Genomic DNA, 9,725 nt, shown 5'->3' with positions numbered 1-9,725 from the left:
ACTAAATTAGTCTCAAACGATTCAGAATGACTAGAACGTCGAGAAAAATTTAAATTAGTCGTTTTTTCTATACCATGTCGCCATCTTACGGCGAAAAGCGAACAAAAAATGGAAGCTGATTGTAAATCCAAGATGTCGTCCATCTTGTAACTTGTTACGCGCATTGTTTTATATTTATGCTAAAAATCTGTGTGTTTAGTAAACAAAGTGTTATAATTACTCAAAGAAAATATATAAATATAAAAATACAACACCTGAATGATGTAAGTGTTACCAAAAACCTTTATAAATACATATAATTGTATTTATAAGTATATGTAGTCATAATGTCAAAGGTTAGGGGTGGCTAAAACCCACAATATTTCTTATATTAAGCTTATATAACATGCAATTTATATTCCAGCCCATGTTTTACCATGGATCCTTTACGATGAGAACATTTCCTACACTTTTATAACCAAAATGCTCATGACATTTGCTTGAGCTTAGGTTATGCCGGAAAGCGATACTATTTTATGTGCAACAATAGAAATATTGTTGTACAAAGTGTTTTTTTTTTAAAGCTGCCAGAAATGGTGGTCGATTTTAAGGTTTCTCTACAATGACTTCTTCTATTTCAGACTGTGACCCGATTAGGATCTTGCCAGTGCTGAAGCCAAGGGATAGAGATCTCGATATGCCATTACAACTAGATAATATATAATTGATTTTGATAATGATTAGATTTTTAGTTTTTGTTTAAGTTTTTAATTTGGAATTTATTATGTGGACGGTTTTTTAAGGTTTTAAATTCAAGCTTGGAAAAGGAATATCACATTAGTAGTCGGCACCACAAATCAATGATTCACTATTTTCATTACTAATATTAACTTGCATGCATGTACCTCTACAAACTTCTACTTTTATGCTTTCTGGTCATAGTCTTGGGCGTACATCTGCATTCTCCTGTCCTTATGCTTTCAGTCTTTTTATTTTACCTTCGACAATGTCCTGTAGGAGACATTTTTTTTGTAGAATGGATCCGATTCACATTTTCTTTCCTGTTCATTATCATGCTCAGTAGAGTTTCTTCTTTTTTCTTCATATTTTTTATTTGGAATTTTATGTATTCACTCTACTTCTCCATTCCTCTTGAACCAGATTAATTAGCATTTGAGATATCTGAAACAAATTTCAAAGTTCCTATATAAATGATGTTTGGGAGCGTTAATGCATGTTTCCTACGTAAGTCACTTCCATTAAAATTGTACATTGTTAATATAAAAGTGTACTTTATTTTTCAACATTGTCGCAGATTCAATGGTACTCTAGTGTAGAGGCATGAATTTTAGGTCATTTTTGAATCATTGTAAAAAAGGCAATCAATTTTTTAACTATCATCTTTTTGATGATATGTATAATATTTAAAACCAATAATGTAATTAAAGTCAAAGTTCTAATATGACATGATCGGTTTGTCATTGTAATTAGTTCATTTAGAAATGAAATGAACTAAATCATTAGAGAAATGAAGTAATTGCTGATTAATAACTTCGTTAACACAGTGAATTATGTTAAACAACGCCTAAATAAATATTGTTTTCGCAACTTCTCTCATCATGTAATAATTGTGTTTGAAGAACTTCATATAATTAAAATTAACATACATTCATTGACTGCTTGTATTTTTTTTTACTTTTTCGCTGGCGATATGATCTCATTCTTTGAACAGCTGTAATATCTGTTTTGCCTAAAAAATATTTTCCATTTCAATAACTTCAAAGATATATAGAAACTACGAATAACATAGGAATTATTTCAATAAACTTATGTTCCATACACGGCGCAAATGCTGCATTTGTTTTATTATTTTCATTATAATTATTTATGGGAAACAGGGTAAAATATTCTTCTGATTCAGGCATTTTTCATTAAATCAAGATTTGTACTACAATGTAACTTCAAAATGTTATTTATCTATCCGATTTCCTTGTTGATATCGGTACTAATACAACGTTGATGCCGGTACGCATACAACGACAGATCTCTATTCACATACACGACGACTAAAAATATCATCTTTTGACGACAATGACGAATCTTTGGCATTCGACTCTTATCTTATCTGCCAAAATTTGTGTCTAAGGTATGCCAAAATGTTCAGAAAACTTTGAAACGTAACGACATACAAATTTTCATTCTAGATTTTTATGCAATTACTATAACTTACCCTACGGGAAGTTAAAAATGATAGTATACAAATTGATTCCTTCCTTTAACGATGATTTAAAAATGACCTAAAATTTATACCTCTACACTAGAATACTCCCTTGATAAGATTTGTAAGCAATTCATCAATTTTATAACATATATTCATTTTGCAAATCAAACACAAGCAAATCTTTTTAGTTATAAACTTATATGCAATAAAGGAAATATTGTCAAGAGGTTAAAATTTGGCTTGCACTTTTTTTTTAATTTCGGTGTCAAACGATTCAGAATGACTTGAAACGTCAACAAACATAAAATAAGCAAATCGGGTGCAAAATATAAGCTTGTTCATGAAATTAATATTAAATTTGTCAAATAAAACAATTAATAAACATCATTAATTTTGGGATCATTTGTTGTAAGCTTGAATTTAAATCTTAAAACTTCGTCACATTAAAAACATGATCCTAAAATCACTAAACAATAATTTTTCTTCTAGATTATTGAATCAATGTAAGTTTTATTTTCGCTGCTATCGAGTTTCAATTCAAAAATGGATTGGAAAAAGGAATTGGAAATGGAAATGGAACTCAGTTTCAATTCCAATATAGAAACCCAAAATCTCTCCCGGATGCTACTTTAGCTTGCGAAATTGTTATGGAAAACCAGGATTCACCGGATGACAAAAAATCAATTACCCTTTCAGAAGACTGCAAAACCGAAGTAAAAATCAAAACTAAAAAAAAGTCAGTCCAGAAAGTTAAGCTTGTACACTCATGTGACGAATGTGATAAAGTATGCAAAAATTTATACCTTCTAAATAGGCATAAAATGGTCCATGCAGAAAATTATTTAAAATGCAAAGTGTGTCAAACACAATTCAACGATGCAAATAACTTACAAAAACATATGTTTATTCACACAAACAAGAAATCATATCGTTGCCATATTTGCAAGCAATCATTCACATTTAATTGTAGCTTAAAACGACATCTGAGAATACACACTGGTGTTAAACCATACTCGTGTGATGTTTGTAATAAGAAATTTGCAGACGTTGGTAATTTAAGGAAGCACGAGAGGAGATATCATTCAAAGGATTTTCCTGATGGGCCTAAACCGCTTCATGGTGCTACTCTTGCATTACATAAAAAGAGACAGGAAGAAAAAAGAAAAAAATTTAATAAAAAATAAAGAAAGATAAGATTAGAAGTTTTTGCTCAGATGTTAAACGTATTTTTAGAAACAGAAAGAGGAAGGTTGAAGACGATGATTATGATTCATCTGATTTGGAACCACTGAGCAAAAAGATTAAAGCTAATTCAGATAAAGTTCATCCCACTTACAAACCTCAGGCTATCAACAAATGTGACAAGGTTGCTGTGGTTCTTTTGAAAGGGATTAATTTAGACAAATATTGCACCAATAATGCCCAAGGTTGTGAACAAAATGTATCACCCAGTTCTACTGCTGATGAATCTAATTCTGTACCCGGTTTGATCAATATTGAAGAAAAACCTACTGAAAAAATATGCCAAAAGAAAGTTCTGGATAAAAATATCAAGGGTAAAGGTATAAGGAACAATAGTAGTCCAACTGCTAATAAAACAGTTGTTAGAAAGTCATTGATTCCCAAAATTAACATTAATATTGGTCATCATGATGAACCACTAAAGGAGCATGAAGAAAATAATATAACAGAGAAGGACGTGTGTCTAACATCTACACCAACTTCTACAGCTTCTGAACCAACATTTAAAGATGATGAAGGGATGAAGAAAAATGATCTTCCGGATGATACAAATCCAATCAGTACACAATCATCAATTTCATCAATAAAATCATCAAGAAGTAGTACACAAGAGCAGCCTGGTTATGCCTTGAATTCAACAGAGAGGAGGATTGCTGAAGACGATGATTATGATTTATCTGATTTGCAACCACTGAGTAAAAAGATAAAAGCTAATTCAGATAAAGTTCATCCCACTTACAAACCTCAGGCTATCAACAAAAGTGACAAGGTTGCTGTGGTTCTTTTAAAAAGGATTAATCTAGACAAATATTGCACCAATAATACCCAAAGTTATGAACAAAATGTATCACAGAGTTCTCCGGCTGATGGATATAATTCTGTACCCGGTTGATCCAAATTGGAGAAAAACCTACTGGAAAATATGCCAAAAGAAAGTTCTGGATAAAAATATCAAGGGTAAAGGTATAAGAACAATAGTAGTCCAGCTGTATAAAACAGTTGTTAGAAAGTCATTGATTCCCAAATTAACATTAATTGGTCGTCATGATGATGAACCACCAAAGGAGCATGAAGAAAATAATATAACAGAGAAGGACGTCTGTCACATCTACACCAACTTCTACAGCTTCTGAACCAACATTTGAAGATAATGAAAGGATGAAGAAAAATGATCTTCAGGATGACACAAATTTAATCAGTACACAATCATCAATTTCATCAGCAAAATCTTCAAGAAGTAGTACACAAGAGCAGCCTGGTGATGTCTTGAATTCAACAGACAGGAGGATGGCTGAAGATGATGATTATGATTTATCTGATTTGCAACCACTGAGTAAAAAGATTAAAGTTAATTTAGATACAGTTCATCCCACTTACAAACTTCAAGCTATCAACAAATGCGACAAGGTTGCTGTTGTTCTTTTGAAAAGGATTAATTTAGACAAATATTGCACCAATGATGCCCAAAGTTGTGAACAAAATGTATCACAGAGTTCTTCTGCTGATGGATCTAATAAAACAGTTGTTAGAAAGCCATTGATTCCCAAAATTAACATTAATATTGGTCATCATGATGAACCACCAACAGAACATGAAGAAAATAATATAACAGAGAAGGATGTCTGTCTAACATTACACCAACTTCTACAGCTTCCGAACCAAATTTGAAGATGATGAAGGGTGAAGAAAAATGATCTTACGATGATGATACAAATTCAATCAGTACACAATCATCAATTTCATCAATAAAATCTTCAAGAAGTAGTACACAAGAGCAGCCTGGTGATGCCTTGAATTCAACAGAGAGTATAATGGAGTTTTGGAAGAATGCTGTCTATGTTGATGATGATTTAAAGAAGAAAGTCAGTTACTTGGAGAAGGTAACACTAGATTATTCCTGAAGAAATGAAATATCAGAATCAACAAATAAAGAATTAATTAATAGACAATGGTGCATCAAAAAAGAAGCTAGTAAAACTTGTTGAACAAGAGATTGAGCGGATTTAAAAGATAATGGTTAAGTCCCCAAAACATTCAAATGAAGATTCCAATACAATACAAGAAGAGACAAAACAAATTGCTGCCAATGACAACAGATTAAGTGAGCCAAGACAATCTCAAAACAGTTCCATGGACGCTACATGTCTATACAGTATAACAAAGGTTTGATAAATCTTAGAATGTTCAGAAAAACTAAATATACTAACAATGAACCTTTACTATGGGCAAACAAGTCAACAGAAAACTCTAATGATGAATCATGCTCATCAGGATTAGCATGCCTATATTAGACATGGAAGACCACAAAGCGACCGAAAACACAAAGAAGCAAATAGCAAATGAGCTGAAGGAACAATCTGTTAATAGCAATGACACAACAGAGTTGCAGAAAAAAACAATCTGTTAATACTTTGGCTGATGGACACCAAGTTCAACAGCAAAATCCAATGATGAGTCAAGCTCACAAGAATTAGCTTGCCTAAATTAGACACTAAAGATCAAAATTAGCCGAAGGGATAAAGAAACCTAATGCAAAGGAGCAGAATAAAGAATCTATTAAAACAATGATACAAAAGATTCCACTTGGCTGATGTACAAACAAGTTTACCAGCAAAATCTAATGATGAGTCAAGCGCACAAGTATTTGGGATGCCTATATCTGATATAGAAGAACAGAATCTACCAAAGGAACAAAGAAAACCTAATACAAAAGAGCAGAAGAAAAAATCTGTGAAGAAAGATAGAATTAAGAAGCTAACACCTACAGAAAAAACAATGTGTAGAAACAATGAAACCAAGGAGTAAAAAATCTATTGAAATGCTAAGCATTGAAGATGATATAAAAAATGAGGAAAGCAAACAACATTTGATGATGAAAGCAGAAAGTCAAAAACCGGCAAAAGCAAATGAATCTAAAAAAACGACAGTAAATAAAATACAAGAAAATCTGTTCAGGAAAAGGATCAACATGAAAATAGTAAAAGCAAGATACATGGATCAAGCAGTATCATCTGAAGGAAAAGTCAAGACAACTTACAAAACAATACAGATGAAAATTCTTCTTCAGTTGAAGATGATGAGGCTGCTAATGAAAAAGCTATGGATATTCTCAATTATTTGCAAGACTTGTGCTTTATAGATGATCTTCCTGAAATTATGGGCGACCAGGCAATATCAGATTCAAATATTATGGACAAAACTGTTATACAAGGAACTGATGAAAATATAAACAATTATGATATGGATACATCGTTTAATTTGGATGAGTTATCTACCAAAGCTTATGATTCACTGGTGAACGAAGAAAAAGATACTGATAAAACAGATGAGACATTAGAAGAATCTAAACATAATAAGACATCAGGGACTGATGTTCAGTCAGAAGAATCTGATCACACTAAGACACCAGTGACTGATGTTCAGTCAGAAGAATCTGATCACAAATGAGACATTATTGACTGATGTTGCATCAGAAAAATGTGATCATAAGAAGACACAGTGACTGATGTTGCATCAGAAGAATCTTATCATAATAAGACACTAGTGACTGATGTTCAGTCAGAAGAATCTGATCACAATAAGACACCAGTGACTGATGTTCAGTCAGAAGAATCTTATCACAATAAGACACCAGTGACTGATGTTCAGTTGGAAGAATCTGATCATAATAAGACATTATTGACTGATGTTCAGTCAGAAGAATCTGATCATAATAAAAACCCAGTGACTGATGTTCAGTCAAAAAAAGCTGATCACAATAAGAAATCAATCACTCATGTTGCATCAGAAAAATCTGATCACAATAAGACACCAGTGACTGATGTTCAGTCAGAAGAACCTGATCATAATAAGACATCAGTGACTGATGTTCAGTCAGAAGAATCTGATCACAATAAGACATCAGTAATTGATGTTCAGTCAGAAGAATCTGATCACAATAAGACACCAGTGACTGATGTTCAGTCAGAAAAATGTGATCATAAGAAGACACCAGTGACTGATGTTGCATCAGAAGAATCTTATCATAATAAGACACCAGTGACTGATGTTCAGTCAGAAGAATCTGATCACAATAAGACATTATTGACTGATGTTGCATCAGAAAAAATGTGATCATAAGAAGATACCAGTGACTGATGTTGCATCAGAAGAATCTATCATAATAAGACACCAGTGACTGATGATCAGTCAGAAGAATCTGATCACAATAAGACACCAGTGACTGATGTTCAGTCAGAAGAATCTGATCACAATAAGAAATCAATCACTGATGTTGCATCTGCCCATAAGGAGACATTAGAAAAATCTAAACATAATAAGACACCAGTGACAGATGTTCAGTCAGAAGAATCTGATCACAATAAGACACCAGTGACTGATGTTCAGTCAGAAAAAGCTGATCACAATAAGAAATCAATCACTAATGTTGCATCTGCCCATAAGAAGACATCAAAAAAAATCTAATCATAACAAGACACCAGTGACTGATGTTACATCCACCAAAAAGGAGACGAAAGTAAAACGACCACCAGGTAGACCTCGCATATATCCTGTAAAACCAAAATTATCATTAATGTATTTGATCCTGATGGAAACGTTATTAGAGGGAAAGGTAGGCCACCGAATGAGCTGTGAGACCTCCCAAAAAGATCAGAAAACCTTTTCCAAAGTAAAAGATGGTATAGACTATAAGAATTTGTCTATTTTAATTTTCTTAGAAAAGATCCAAAATCAGAGGAAGGTAATAAGTCAGAGAAGACAGATTTAGATAGAAAGACAGTAGAAAAAACAAACAAATCAGCACAAAAAAACTGAAGCTGATGAGATAAAGTCCACAGATAACTCAAGTGCTCAACCAAATAATTGAATCATCAAGTAATCCAAGTGCACTCAAGATTTGGAGGCCAACTCATCTAGAGACAAGACTGCTGAACCAACTGATGTTGCAAAAAATCACTCAAGCCACCAAATGAAACACAGCATGTTGATTTTGAAGTTTCTATTGCACCAGACGAGTCAATCAAATCAAAGTCAAAGTTTGTCAATATCTAATACAGATCAAGATGTTGATGATCACAAATGTAAAAAGACAGTGTTTACACAATCTAAATCTGATGAGCAAACTAAAGATGCAAATACATCATCCAGGATATGGAACTTGAATTCTTTTGCATCAGATGAGTCGAATGATGCACTATATGATGAGACAATTTTATCCTCAAAAGATATTGAGGCTGACAAGTTTAAAGAGATCCGGTCTACACAAAATAAATCTGACAAGACTGATGAACATACTAATGATGCAAATACATCCATCCAGGATATGGAACTTGAAAAATTCTTTTGCATCAGACGAGTCAAGTGATGCCCTTCACATTGATGAGACAACCTGTTCTACCTCATCCTCTAAATATATTGAATCTAACAAGATGGAGACAATGCCTGCACAAATAAATCTGACAAAACTTATGAGCAAACTAATGATGCAAATAAATCCCTTGAGCCAGCAGATTATTCCCAGGAAAATTCTTTTGCATCAAACTCGTCCTCAAAAAATACATTAAAGAGACAATGTCGACTGATGATCTAAAAACATCCATCCAGGCAGCAAATAAATTCCAAGATTTTGACTTTGAATCTTTTGCATCAGATGATTCAGACGATATGCACTCTTCATCGATGAGGATAATCATTCAATGTCAACTGATGATGAGTCTAGTTCAAGTTCTAATTCATCAGATGAATCAATTGATGCACTTCACATTGGCGAGACAAAATATTCTATGTCATCAGATGATGAGTCAACAGATTCATCATCTGATAACTCTGTTGCATCAGTTAAACCCACAAAAAATTATTTTTCAAATTTCAGGACTAGAAAATCTTTTGCATCAGATGAGAAAACAAGAACTGGTAACTCTGTTGAGCATTAAAAAGTCTGAAACTCAGTTGAACCAGATGAGTCAATTACTCCTCCTTCAAATAGTGAGACTGAAAATTTCCTGAGTCAAAAAAATAATAATCGGTGTACGAGTGTTGTTCCAGATAATGAAAAAAAAGTAATAATATAGGCTTAAAGTTGTTCGAGATTCGGAAGAGGACTTTACAATGTTTTAGAATATTAATAATAGAATAGAAATGTGTACCTGATTATTATTATTATAACTTGTAAGTTAATCGTAGATTTAATATAAGGATAATATTGTGTAATATGAAACAGTTAATATATGAATTATATTTATAATTATATAATAATGTTTTACTTACCTCCGATTTGTTTGTT

This window comes from Ctenocephalides felis, unplaced genomic scaffold (assembly GCF_003426905.1).
Source record: "Ctenocephalides felis isolate EL2017-DRISC unplaced genomic scaffold, ASM342690v1 CF-g0.4_SCAFFOLD_03571, whole genome shotgun sequence".
In the NCBI taxonomy this organism is placed as follows: domain Eukaryota; kingdom Metazoa; phylum Arthropoda; class Insecta; order Siphonaptera; family Pulicidae; genus Ctenocephalides; species Ctenocephalides felis.
The sequence above is the reverse complement of the archived record's forward strand: the minus strand, read 5'-3'. Positions refer to the sequence as shown.